The 13,765-nt window shown below is 43.8% G+C and overlaps 1 non-coding gene across 1 annotated transcript; it reads left to right on the top strand.

The window, feature by feature from the left end:
• Positions 1-10,650: 10,650 nt before the first annotated feature.
• LOC116631870 lies at positions 10,651-10,753 on the top strand. The gene has a single exon (XR_004299308.1). It is a non-coding gene; the product is annotated as a U6 spliceosomal RNA (small nuclear RNA).
• The last annotated feature ends 3,012 nt before the right edge of the window (positions 10,754-13,765 follow it).

The raw sequence follows: 13,765 nt of genomic DNA, 5'->3' as shown, positions 1-13,765 counted from the left end.
TTTGAGAGAGAGAGCACACATGAGCAGGAGAGGGAAAGGGAAGGAATCTCAAGCAAGACTCCCTGCAGAGCGCAGAACTCAGTGTGGGGCTTGATCTCATGACCCTGAGACCATGACCTGAGCTGAAATCAAGAGTGGGATGCTTAACTGACTGAGCCACCCAGGCGCCCCCTAAAACCACTTTTCTTATTTGAAATTTAGACTTTCATCCAGGAACTGAATATCAAACATTGCCATCCATCCCTGCCTACCAACTTGTTCAGTTTCTATAAAACAACCATTTCTGCACTATAAATACAACACTTGTTTGCAGATCCATTTGAGAGTTTTATTATATTTTCCTGCATTGTTTAAAATAAATAAATGGCAGATGGAGAAAATTAATATGCTAACATTAACTAGCAATAATGCAATTAAGGCAAAGATGGAGAGATCATGAAGTGGACCAAGGGAGGTGCCTCTTCAGTCTGGCTTTACATATTGGAAGTACGCTGGTTGAGCATATGTTAAATTCTGAAAGACGAGAATTTTTTTTTTTTAATCTTGAAATACTTACAGCATCTTTATTCATAATTGCCCAACCTTGAAAGCCACCAAGATGTCCTTCAATAAGCTAATGGATAAACAAACCGTGGTACATCTGGACAATGGAATATTATTTGACACTGAAAAGAAATGAGCTACCAAGGCATGAAATGACATGGAGGAAACTTAAATGCATATTACTAAGTGAAGGAAGCCAATTTGCAAAGGCTACATACTGTATGGTTCTAATTATGTGACATTCTCAGAAGAGTAAAACTATGGAGACAGTAAAAAGATCAGTGGTTGGCAGGGGGTGTAGGTGGCGGGGGGAGGGATGAATAGGCGGAGCACAGTGAAAATGCTCCGTAGGATACCATCACGATGGAGACAATCATTACACAGTTGTCCAAACACATCCAAGGCACCAACACCAAGAGTGAACCCTAATGTAAACTACAGACTTTGAGGGACCATGCTGTGTCAGTGTAGGTTCATCAGCTATAACACATGTACCACTCTAGGACAGGATGTTGATAGTGGGGAAGCTATGTATGTGTAAGGGGGGGTGTATAGGAAATCTCTGTACCTTCCCCTCAAAAAAAGAAAGAAAAAGAAAAGAGCCTACAAAATACTGGTAAAATATTAGTGAAGATTAAATATCTAAAAGGTGAAGTAAAAATCTAAAAGATTAAATATCTAAAATATCAATCTCTTTAGATTGAGTATCTAAAAGGTAAAATATTAGTGAAGATTAAATATCTAAATTCCCTCTGTGCTCTCTCTCTATCTCTCTCTGTGTCAAATAAATGATGAGGAGTAAGTGGGTTCATATTTGTAAATCACTTAAAATAATGCCTGCAACATTATAAGAACCATGTAAGTTTTTTATCTAAGTTGGATTAGAATAAATACATAAGTAATATATTTGTTATGTGGAAAAAATTGAAATGTATATTTCATACCCTCACAGATTTACACTGGTATTTGTGGAGTCACACCTTTGGGTTAAGGTTTTTAATATAATGTGAGCAACAAAAATGAAGTCCATTATGTTTCAATATTAAAACAAAAAAATGTTAGGGGCGCCTGGGTGGCTCAGATGGTTGAGCGTCTGCCTTTGGCTCAGGTCATGATCCCAGGGTCCTGGGATCGAGCTCTGCATCGGGCTCCCTGCTTGGCAGGGAACCTGCTTCTCCCTCTCTCTCTACTGTTCCCTCTTGCTCTATCAAATAAATAAATAAAATCTTTAAAAAAAAAAAATGTTAATTTTAATGGGCATTTTTCTAAAATGTATTGCTGATGCCCTTCTATTCTTAAGGTATGCAAAACAGAATGACAAATATTTTTTATTTATTTTTTAAAGATTTATTTCTTTATTTTAAAGAGTGGGGGTGAGGGGAAGAAGGGGGGAGAGAGAGAGAGTCCGCAAGCAGACTCCACACTGGAGCCCAACTGGGAACTCAATCTCAGGATCCTGAGATCATGACCTGAGCTGAAACCAAGAGTCTGACACTTAACCGATGGAGTCCCCCAGGTGCCCCCACAAATGTTATTATTTGGTATCATTACCAGCATATGTTATTATGCCATTTGGTAAGTACTTTTAAAGCCTAATGAAACACAGGTATAGGGTTTTATGGATTTACTTACATATATTTAATAAGTGCCATTTAACTCTTTAAAGTTGCATGTCTATTTTTCTTATATTTTATTTCTTCTCCCTTTTCTAATAATATTTCACTTTTCACTATTTTTAAGGTAAGACTTCCTAGGCTTTAAGTAAGGATCTGAGAATCTCTGCTAGGAATAATGATTAGTTTGGGCATATAATTGTGACTATTTATTTATTTATTTATGACAGAGAGCGAGAGGGAACACAAGCGGGGGGGGGGGGGGGGGGAGAGGGAGAAGCAGGCTTCCTGCTGAGCGGGGAGCCCGATGTGGGGCTCCATCCCAGGACCCTGGGATCATGACCTGAGCCGACGCAGATGCTTAACTGGTTGAGCCACCCAGGAGCCCAATAAATAAAACTTAAAAAAAAGGAAAAGAAAAGAAAAGAAATAGCCTGAAGAATGACAGCTGGAAAAGTGAATGTCATCATGATGTGCTTTGGCTTACTAATAGCTTCATAAATGTTCCTAAACAATTTGTAAATGTTTCCTCTTCCTTAAATATGAACTATTTCAAGAATACTAAAAAATCCGCAAAATTTTACTTTAAAAATGTACACATATCCCAAGCAGATTATATAAAATGTTGACATTTGCCTAGATTTACTTAAGAATGTTTGTTAAAGAAGTAAGATGGGAACAAACCAAAAAAAACTAACAGAGAGAAGGCAAAGACTGAGCTCTGAGGCCCTCCAACATTTCCAGGCAGAGAACCCACCCAAGGAGACTGAGGCGGGCAAGAATGTGGTCACAGACCTGAGGAGAGTGTTTCTAGAATGAAAGGCTGGAACCCATGCTTTTGAGAGGCTAGTAAGTTGAAGACAGAGGAGTAATGATCAGATTCGGCCAGGTGGGGCTTTTTGGTAAATTAAAGCAGCATTTCAAAGAGAGGGAGATAGAAACCCTATAAAAATGTATTGAGAGAATGGCATGTGAAGGTGTGGAGACAGTGATTATACACAACTCCCTTGAGAAACTTTGCTGTGAGGAGGAACAGAAATGAAATATTACAAGCGTGTAGCCCTTGAGAAGGTGGTCATCCACGACGCAGACTATTCTGCAGCCAGTCTTTTTTTTTTTTTTTTAAGATTTTATTCATTTATTTGACAGAGAGAGACATAGTCAGAACAGGAACACAAGCAGGGGGAGTGGGAGAGGGAGAAGCAGGCTTCCCGCGGAGCAGGGAGCCCGATGTGGGACTCGATCTCGGGACTCCAGGATCATCACCTGAGCCGAACGCAGTCGCTTAACCAACTGAGCCACGCAGGCGACCAGCAAAGATGAGTTTATTTGGGACTAGCCGAAAGTTACAATCCAGCACAAGCAAGCTACAGCAAAACCACAGGCAAGTTCCCAAAACAAAGCAGAAGCCAGTCCTTTAGAGAGGAAAACAGGAAGTCGAGAAGGGCTGATACAAAGGAAAAGTCCATGGGATGCCTGGGTGGCTCAGTGGGTCAAGCTGCTGCCTTCGGGGTGCTGAAATCGAGTCCCGCACTGGGCTCCCTGCTCAGCGAGGAGCCTGCTTCTCCCTCTGCCTGCAGCTCCCCCTGCTTGTGCTCCGTCTCTCTCTCTGAGACAAATAAATAAATAAAATCTTAAAAAAAAAAAAAAAGGAGAAGTCCATTAGTGTGAACCGGGAGTTCCATTTAGAGTGGCTTCTGATTGGCTGAGCTGTGGCTGCCTCCCATTGGTTCGGCTGTTGCCAGGGGAGGAGGAAAGTCTTCCTTCCTCCTATAGGGGTAGTAAACTAGCATCCAGGTGCAAGGCGAGTCTCTTCCTGTCGGGTCTGCCATTGACAAGGAGTCAGAGGGCAAGGGCACTCCCAGGGCCAGCCTCCCAACTCCATTCTTTTTTTTTTTTTTTTAAAGATTTTATTTATTTATTTGAGAGAGAGAGAGAGATAGCGAGAGCAGGAACACAAGCAGGGGGAGTGGGAGAGGGAGAAGCAGGCTTCCTGCCGAGCAGGGAGCCCGATGTGGGACTCGATCCCAGGACCCTGGGATCATGACCTGAGCCGAAGGCAGACGCTTAACGACTGAGCCACCCAGGCGCCCCTCTTTTTTTTTTTTTTCTTAAAGATTTATTTATTTGACAGAGACACAGTGAGAGAGGGAACACAAGCAGGGGGAGTGGGAGAGGGAGAGGCAGGCTTCCCGTGGAGCAGGGAGCCTGATGTGGGGCTCGATCCCACGACCGTGGGATCATGATCTGAGCGGAAGGCAGACGCTTAACCGATTGAGCCACCCAGGCGCCCCACTACATTGCTTTTTTTTAAAAGTTCAACAGGGGCACCTGGGTGGCTCAGTCGTTAAGCGTCTGCCTTCCGCTCAGGTCATGGTCCCAGGGTCCTGGGATGGAGCCCTGGGTCGGGCTCCCTGCTCGGTGGGAAGCCTGCTTCTCCCTCTCCCACTCCCCCTGTTTGTGTTCCTGCTCTCGCTGTGTCTCTCTCTGTCAAATAAATAAATAAAATCTTAAAAAAAAATAAAATAAAATAAAAATTAAAAGTTTGACAGGCAACAAAATACAAAACTTAAATTATTATACATAAAAACAGAAGAAGTAGTATAACTCCAAATTGTATGATGGTTCTAAACTAGGACTCTAGGTCTGAGAGTAGCCAACTGAAGTATTTATTGGCACTTATTCTGGCAGAGGAGAAAGGTTCTCCTTGTGAGGGCAAACCATAGTTACGCATGCCTCCTGGAAGTCTCTGTGTAAAGCAGCTGTGAAGGCAAAATAGTGAGTATTGCAAGAACACACTGAAGGAATTAACCAAGTCCATCTAGGAAGGAACAGTGCAGATATAAATATGAAACAGCTGCTGATGAACTTTTTGCAAAGAGCAGAATGTCTTAAAATGTCAAAGACATCTTAAAACAATATTGTTATCTCAAAATAAGTGTTTGGAACTAAATATGTTATTGATAATACAACCTGTAGGGTTGCAAATTCAGAGACCATGAATTTGGATAAGAATCCAAAGCCAGTTACTAGTTCAGATGAGGGGTGCCTGGGTGGCTCAGTCGGTTGAGCATCCAACTGATTTCGGCTCAGGTCATGATCTCATGGGCTGTGAGGTTGAGTTCTGAGTCGGGCTCTGCACTCAGCGTGGAGTTTGCTTAAGGTTTTAAGATTCTCTCTCCCCCTCTCTCTCTGTCCCTCCTCCTCTTCTCCACCCCTCCCCCTGCTTGCACACTCTCTCTCTCTCAAAATAAGTGAATAAAATATTTTTTAAAAAAATAGTTCAGGGCACCTGGGTGGTTCAGTCAGTTAAGCATCTGCCTTCAGCTCAGGACCCTGGGATCAAGCCCTGAGTGGGGCTCCCTGATCAGCGGGGGGTCTGCTTCTCCCTCTCCCCCCTGCTCATGCTCTCTCTCTCTCTCACTATCTCTCTCTCTCAAATAAATAAATAAAATCTTTACAAATATTAGTTCAGATGAAAGAAGACTTTTGTGAATTCTGGACCTTCTTACCCTTCAGAAAAAGCAAGTGAAAAATTAATTTGTCCCAGGATCATGAGGAGGCTGTTTCCAAAAGGCCATAATCACAAGATTTCCCCCTTTCACAAGCACTTGGGAAATGCAGATAGAAGCACTGTCTTCCCACGAGAGAGAGGAAGAAACAACAGTGAGAAAAAAGTATACAGTCCTGGTCGGAACATCTTGGGGAAGTGGTCTTGTCAGATTTCATCTGCTTCAATTCTGGTAAATCTTTACTTTCAGGACACCAAAAGGTGTGCAGATCCAGTCGGGATTAGGTGCTTTTTTTTTAAAAAGATTTTATTTATTTATTCATGAGAGACAGAGAGAGAGAGAGAGAGGCAGAGGGAGAAGCAGGCTCCCAAGGAGCAGAGAGCTCAATGCCGGACTCAATCCCAGGACCCTGGGATCATGACCTGAGCTGAAGGCAGACACTTAACCATCTGAGCCACCCAGGAGCCCTAGGTGCTTTCTTTAGATGCATTATGTGAATTCAAGAGTCTCTAACCTGGAGTTTGGCAGCACAAGGGTTGGTTACCAGTTCCTGAAAAAGGGTTCTTCCAGGGAGGTTGAAGAGTCTCTCTGGAGGTATTTCTTCTAACAGATGAAATCTCCAGGCTGCAAGGTATGATGCTTAAGGTCATCTTGTCTCCCAGGAGTGCCCTGTGAAGATCGCTCTCCCAAAGTACAGCTATTTTTAATAGAAGCAATTAGGCCTTTACACTAGTGAAATATATCTCCTTTATCAACGTTAGGTCAAAGGAAGCAGGGGCCAAGTATATTGGACATTCCATGGCTATCTCAGAGTTTATGAGTTCTCAAAGGGGTAGGTCTGAGATTTAGGGGGTAGGTCTGAGAGTTTATGAGTTCCCAAGGGGGTAGGTCTGAGATTTAGAAGGACCAATGGCAATGGTTTAGGCCAACATATTTTGCAGCCTACAAACTTTGCCAATTGAGCCTTAATAGGGCCATTAGTGTGTTTGACTAACCCTGAGGACTGAAGATGATACGCACAATGTAAGTGGTGTAAAACCAGCCAAACAGCACAAACTTGTTGAAACTGTGACCAGTAAAATGGGTTCCCTGATTACTATGAAGTTTGAGAGGGATTCTTCAAGTAGGGGTAACCTTTTCTAACAGAAGAAGCATTGACCTGTCTGTAAGAGAAAGCTTTGGTCCAGTGAGAAAATATACAAACAATGAACTAAAACATATTTATCTATGAAAGGGGGAAGTTGTACGAAATCTAAATAGTTTGTATGGACAGTTCCCCCTGGATTATACTTTGGACAGGTGGGACAGCAAGGTAGGCACTTTTTGTGACCTTATTAATATTTCCCCACCAACAGTGGTTCATGGATGCTAGCATTTTGCCAGTAGACCAATAGTTTAATGCATGTACAGTGGTAACTAGTGGTGGTTTTGAAATTTCTGGTGCGAACAGATTGTTATTTGGTCCAACCAGAGTTCTCTTTTTAGCAGGCCAACATTTGCCAGATTTCCAATATTGCTTTTCCCTCTCTGGGGCCAGTTGTTGGATATCTCACCAATTTTTCCAAAACTATCATTTGGGAGAACATCTCTTCAGACCATGACAGAGGTCTGGCTATTGATTTCCTTGAGAGCAGGGTTTTGGGCAGAAATATCAGTGAAATGGTTTCCTTTGGCCTCCAGGACGTTGAGTCTGGAATGCCCAGGGACCTTAATAACAACCAGAGCAGCCGGCAAAAGTGTGGCATCTAACATAAATTTTGGACACAGGAACCATTTTTAATGTTTTCCCCTCTGAGGTAAGAAAACCTCATTGTTTCTACAATATTCCAAAGTCATAAGCTACCTCAAGGGCGTATCAACCATCTGTATAAATGTCCGCAGTTTCACCCTCAGCTAAGGTACGAACCTGAGTAAGGGCTTATCGTTCCACCTCTTGGGCTGAAGTAGGCAAATGTAGAGGTGGTGTTTGAATACCTTCAAAAGGAGTTGCAAAAGCTTAGCCATTACGGTATTTACCATTTTCATCCTTCTTTTTTTCTTTTTTGAGAGAGAGGGAGTGTGAGAGCTGGGGTGGGGGAAGGGCAGAAGGAGAGGAAGAATCTTAAGCAGACTCCACAGTGGGCGGAGAGCCTGACAGGGGACTCGATCTCATGACCCTGAGATCATGACCTGAGCCAAAATCAAGAGTTGGATACTTAACCGACTGAGCCACCCAGGTGCCCCTACCATTTTCATCCTTTAAATGGGAACCATCAGTAAGCCGTGAAAAATCTGTATTGAGTAAAGGAGTTTTCTATAAACTGTCACGGGGATTCAGAAGGTAACCTGTTAGCATGAGGGGGTTCACTTGGATCCAAATGTAGTCCTTATTCTGAGATCAGATGCCTTAAGTATTGAACCTGAGTTTGAGCAAACTGTAATTTTATGAAAACATTATGTCCTTTTAAGCCCAAAAGTTTTTTGAGTTTTTTTTTTTTAAGATTTTATTTATTTATTTGAGAGAGAGAGAACAAGCAAGGCGGGGTGGGCCAGACAGAGGGAGAAGCAGACTCCCTCCTGAGCAGGGAGCCCCACTTGGGGCTGGATCCCGGGACCCCGGGATCATGACCTGACCCAAAGTCAGATGCTTAACCGACTGAGCCACCCAGTCACCCCAAGGCCAAAAGTTTTTTTTTTTTTTAAAGATTTTATTTATTTATCTGACAGAGAGAGATACAGCGAGAGAGAGAACACAAGCAGGGGGAGTGGGAGAGGGAGAAGCAGGCTTTCCACTGAGCAGGGAGCCCAATGCGGGGCTCGATCCCAGGACCCTGGGATCATGACCTGAGCCAAAGGCAGACGCCTAACGACTGAGCCACCCAGGCGCCCCCCAAGGCCAAAAGTTTTAACAGGTAGATGCTGTCTCCGGTGACAAGGTTTGAGAAGGGGAGCAGAGAAGCAAATCATCTATGTATTTTGACAACATAGATCCTGCCAAAAACCTTTTATCATCCCAATCAGCGTTTAAGGTGTATGAAAAGAAGGACTCTCTGAAACCCTAGGGTATTACTGCCCAGGTGCATTTCTGTTCTTCCCAAAGGAAAGCAAAAATATTGGCTATCTTTATCAGCTGGAACACTAAAAATGCACTGTATATATCAAGAAAAATTTGCTTTCAGTGGGATTGGATGTCAGTAGCACATGGGGCCTAGAAACAACAGACTGCAGAGGGATAATTATGTCATTTATTGCTCAGAGGTTGTGGACAAACCTCCAATCTCAGCCATTGGGTTTTCTCAGAGGTAAAATAGGGATATTACAGTGACTAGTGTAGGGATGATGAGGCCCTGAGCTTTGTAATCTTCTATTATGGGCTTGGGGCCTTGAAAAGCTTATTTATAGAGTTTTGATCAGTTACAGGAAGAGGTTTTGAGGGATCTATTTGAATTTAGATGGGAGGTGCACTGGGGATTTCGCCAATATCAGCTGAGGATGTTGCCCATAATGAAGATGGCAGCTGATCCCATAGGAACAAACAGTCCGTGTCTCCAGGCTCAGCTATGGAACCATCACAAATGGAACAAATAAAAGATGTCAAGGGGCCATCTGATATACCTAGTTGGCTATTTTGATAATTATGGTCAAATTTCAGCATTATTCCCCCTTTTGGGAGAAAGAAAATTCCAACATGATTCTTTTCTAAGAAATCTCGGCCCAATAAATGAATAGAGGCAGAGGAACTCCAAGGAGAAGAGTGTGTATCTCTCAAACAGCCTCCATAAAAGGGAATAGGTTCGGACGGAAACCTGTTGAGGTTTGAGCCCCTGCCATATGAGCTGTTTTAGTACTGAAAGAAGGGGTAGCTCTCTATCAGTGGGGTCGGGTGCTGAGAGCGTGGCTTGAGAGGCATTCCCAGTCTGGAGGGGATTCTTTGGGCCAGTTAAGAGGGGAGGATTGGGAAGAGGCTCTGTAGCTCCTCGGGTACCCTGACACTGGGAATTAGGAAGACCCTGGAAAGACTAACCAGAAAGCTGGAGGTGCCCGGGGTGCTAAAATTTGTAACAATCTTTTTTCCAATGCCCTGGATCTTTCCAGTAATAGCAGAAACTAGATGGTTTCTTTCATTTGGATGCAAGGGAGCTGGTTTGCCGAATTAACTAAATGTGAATTGAACAGTTTCCCAGTCCCATCCTGGTCCTTTTAACTAAAAGAGAAGGATCTGGGTTTAGCCCATTAATAAACAGAGCTAAATGCTGCCTGGTGGATTCAATATCTCAAAGGAAGAACAGAACTTTCTGGTTTCTGGTTTTTGTTTTAAGATTTTATTTATTTATTTACTGAAACTGTGTGCGAGCAGCGGGAGGAGCCGAGGGAGAGGGAGAGAGAATCCCAAACAGACTCTGCTCTGAGGGTGCGGGGCTCAATCCCATCACCCTGAGATCATGACCTGAGTCCAAATCAAGAGTCGGACACTTAACCGACTGAGCCGCTCAGGGGTCCCAAGACCAGAACTTTGTTAAAAGACAATTTGGAGGGCGCCTAGGTGGCTCAGTTGGTTAAACGACTGCCTTCAGCTCGGGTCATGATCCCAGGGTCCTGGGATCGAGTCCCACATCGGGCTCCCTGCTCAGCGGGGAGTCTGTTTCTCCCTCTGACCCTCCCCCCTCCAGCTTTTTCTCTTTCTCAGATAAATAAATAAAATCTTTAAAAAAAAAAAAAAGGGGGGTCACAATGCAGAGGTTGTTTTACACGTTCTCAATGTGTAATATCTAATGGAGCAGTTGGGGTGTTTCTCTGAGTTGGGGTATAATGTGCCCCATTCATCCCCAGAGTGCTCTAGGGGGACAGATCCAGGCTTTCCCCTCTCTGGGCCCCCTCCCTCTCGTGCATCCAGGATCCTCAGTAAAGCTCAAGGCAATGGAGGATAGTCAGAAGAGAGGCCGGCAGGGACAAGGGGCCCCCGCCCTAAGAGGAAACCACCCCTTAAAGGGTTTTACACGAGCTTGCTTCAGCCGCACAGATACCAACATTCGAATGATACAGAGAAGATGAGCAGGGCCCCTGTGCAAGGAAGACACGCAAATTCGTGAAGCGTTCCATATTTTTTCTGGAAAAAAAAAAAAAAAAGGGATTTTACACTCACCCTGGAAGGAGCCCTCTGCCCTTTCCCCTGTGAATAGACAAAACCTGATTGGATGACAGGCGCCTGGAGGGTTAATCAGATCAAAACAGCTCCTGCCAACAAACCCACAAAAACTCCTAGACTTAGAAACTCCAGTGGCCACCTTCTCCCGTCCCCTCCCTCTTCGGGAGCTCTGTACTATCGCTCAATAAACTTTGTATTGCTGCACACCCCTCTGTTGGGTCTACACCTCTTCATTTTTTGAAGCGGCGTGACCAAGACCCTGGGGCACTAAAGAAAAAAAACAACCCAGCAACAAAAGTTGAGGTCACTGGGAACAGGGCCCATTTCTGCCCAGCCCTCCCTTCTTCCAGCTTGGGCTGGCCCAGCTGTTCTCCGTCTGCTGAGGGGAAGCTGGTGCTGGGGAGCCCATCTACAAAGTGGAAAATTACAGAGATTTTGGCTCTAGGAAGTCAGTGTCACCACGTATCTTAAAACAGTTCTGCCCTGAGAATGAGGGAGGCCCGATCCTCTGCTTCTGGGCTACATTCAAGGCTGGGGCAGCCGCTGTACAGAGATTTTGAATGAAGACTTTCCCTCCACGTCAAGTGGCCTCCCCCACAGAGGCCTGGACACAGAGCACAGCCTCAACTTCCTTGCCTCACAAACCCAACCATGTTACCTGGTACTGGCCAGAAGGGCTGGGTCTGTAATGTTCTAGAGTCTGGGGCCCCTCAGTCCAGACCCCACCCTCCCTCCTTCCTCCACAGCAGAGACTTGAAGCCACTTGAAAGAGAAAAAGTCTTGTTCAACTTTATTCGCTGAGACATGGGTCTACACCTTACATAACAATTGATGTGGCTCTAACCTGAGCGACCAAGGTTACATAAATCACGCGCAGGACTGGAAGGAGCTATTTACTATACAATTATAGAATTCAGAGACACCAGTTACCTGACTATTATTCTGTACAAAGGAGATCATTTCAAGTTAAACAGTCTTTCTCCCAGAACAATGGAACCTATTCATTAACCGAAGGAGCCAGGCTTGCCCTCTGGGGCCAAGCCTCCATCCGAAACCGATGACCGCACCTGTCAGTAATCTGGAAGGAAATTCAGGAGAATTACGACTCTTGTAAATCACATAGGGTCTGTCTGGAAGAAAAGTTCTGCGAAGAAATTCAAAGGGCTCAAAGAACAAATGAGCTTAAAGATATGACAAAACAGAGAAGGACTAAAAGTGAGTTGGCACCTCGGCGAAGAAAGGCAAAAACCTCCGCTAAGATAATTAAAGTAGTTCGGTGCCAACAAAGTCATGAAATAGAGTGCGCTCTTATTTTGGACAACAATGCAGGAAGGAATTTAGGCTATGAAAAAGACAGCAGCTCCTACTCTTGAAGATACATTCTTCAATAAATGGTGTTGAGGTAACAAGCTAACAATCTGAGAAAGATCCAATTTGATACAAATTTACACCAAACACTTATATATGAATCACAGATTTAAATATTTTAAAAATGAACCTATAAAAGTCCTAGAAATGAACATAGGTGATTTCTTTCTAATAATCTTGGCTTAGAGAAGACTTTTCTAAAAAGGCATAAACCCGGCCACCATCCAGAACAAGACTGTTAAAATGGATCCAGTAGTAATAAAAGTTTGCTGCACAGTGAAAAGAAGGGGAAAGTTTTCTCTACCCTCACCGTCTTCCAGCTGGACTACGAATTAAATTTACACGAGGCAGATTGTCAGGAGAAAAAAAGTTTTATTATGTGCACACAGAGGCCCAATAACCAGAGATATGAAGAAGTGACCAAAGCAGGCAGTTTTTATACTTTTTGGACAGAAAGACAATAAATCTGTGAGAAATTGACAGGATGAGAAAACTGAACTTTGGGAGCTTCAATTAGTAAGGAATTCTAAACAGAATTTTGCTGGGTTAGTAAACTAGGAAAAAGTAATAAGGATTGTCTGCAGTCTTCTGGGCTCTAAATTTCCCATCTCTGTTGATAAGGATGTCCCTTGACCTACTGGTACAGGGAGGGTACCTTTCACACAGGAGATTTATTTCCTGCTCTGGGGGGGGGGGCGCCATGAGGGTCTAAATGTCCTTGCACAGTCTCTTAAGTAACTTTTATTTAAAATCATCAATATCCGGGCGCCTGGGTGGCTCAGTTGGTTAAGCGACTGCCTTCGGCTCAGGTCATGATCCTGGAGTCCCGGGATCGAGTCCCGCATCGGGCTCCCTGCTCGGCAGGGAGTCTGCTTCTCCCTCTGACCCTCCCCCCTCTCATGTGCTCTCTCTGTCTCATTCTCTCTCTCTCAAATAAATAAATAAAAAAAAAAAATCTTTAAAATCATCAATATCCAAGGGCACCTGGATGGCTCAGTCGGTTAGGCGTCTGCCTTTGGGTCAGGTCATGATCCCAGAGTCCTGGGATCGAGTCCTGGGACCGAGCCCCATATCGGGCTCTCTGCTCAGCAGGGAGACTGCTTCTCCCTCTCCCCCTCCTCCTCCCCTTCCCCCCTGTGCTATCTCTCGCTTTATCTTTCTCTCAAATGAATAAATAAAATCTTTTAAATAGATAAATAATAATCAATATACCAAACTGGTACATTTTGAGGCAGTCCGCCCTTGGCCCCAACAAGGGCAAAAATCACATAAATAAAAATCAAAATGTAAATGACAAGCCAGGAAAAAAAATAATTGCAGGCTCTACACGACAGATAAAAGGGGTTGTTCCTTTAATTTACAATGATAGCACACAAAGCCGGAAGTAAAATACTAGCAACCCGATTGAACATTTAACAAAAGATCCAGAAAGCCCTTCATAGGGCGAAAAATGCAAATTGCTTGTGAACTGGAGAAAGGATGCTCAACTTTGCTCATAATTAGGGAAATGCAAATTAAAACAACAATAAGATACAATTTTTCACCTCACAGAGTACAAAAGATAAAAAAATGTATAGCGTTGACTAGGGTGTGGAAATAAGCAC

The sequence above is a fragment of the Phoca vitulina genome, unplaced genomic scaffold (genome assembly GCF_004348235.1).
Source record: "Phoca vitulina isolate PV1807 unplaced genomic scaffold, GSC_HSeal_1.0 scaffold5, whole genome shotgun sequence".
In the NCBI taxonomy this organism is placed as follows: domain Eukaryota; kingdom Metazoa; phylum Chordata; class Mammalia; order Carnivora; family Phocidae; genus Phoca; species Phoca vitulina.
Note: the sequence above shows the minus strand (reverse complement) of the source record. Positions and strands in the feature narration are given on the sequence as shown.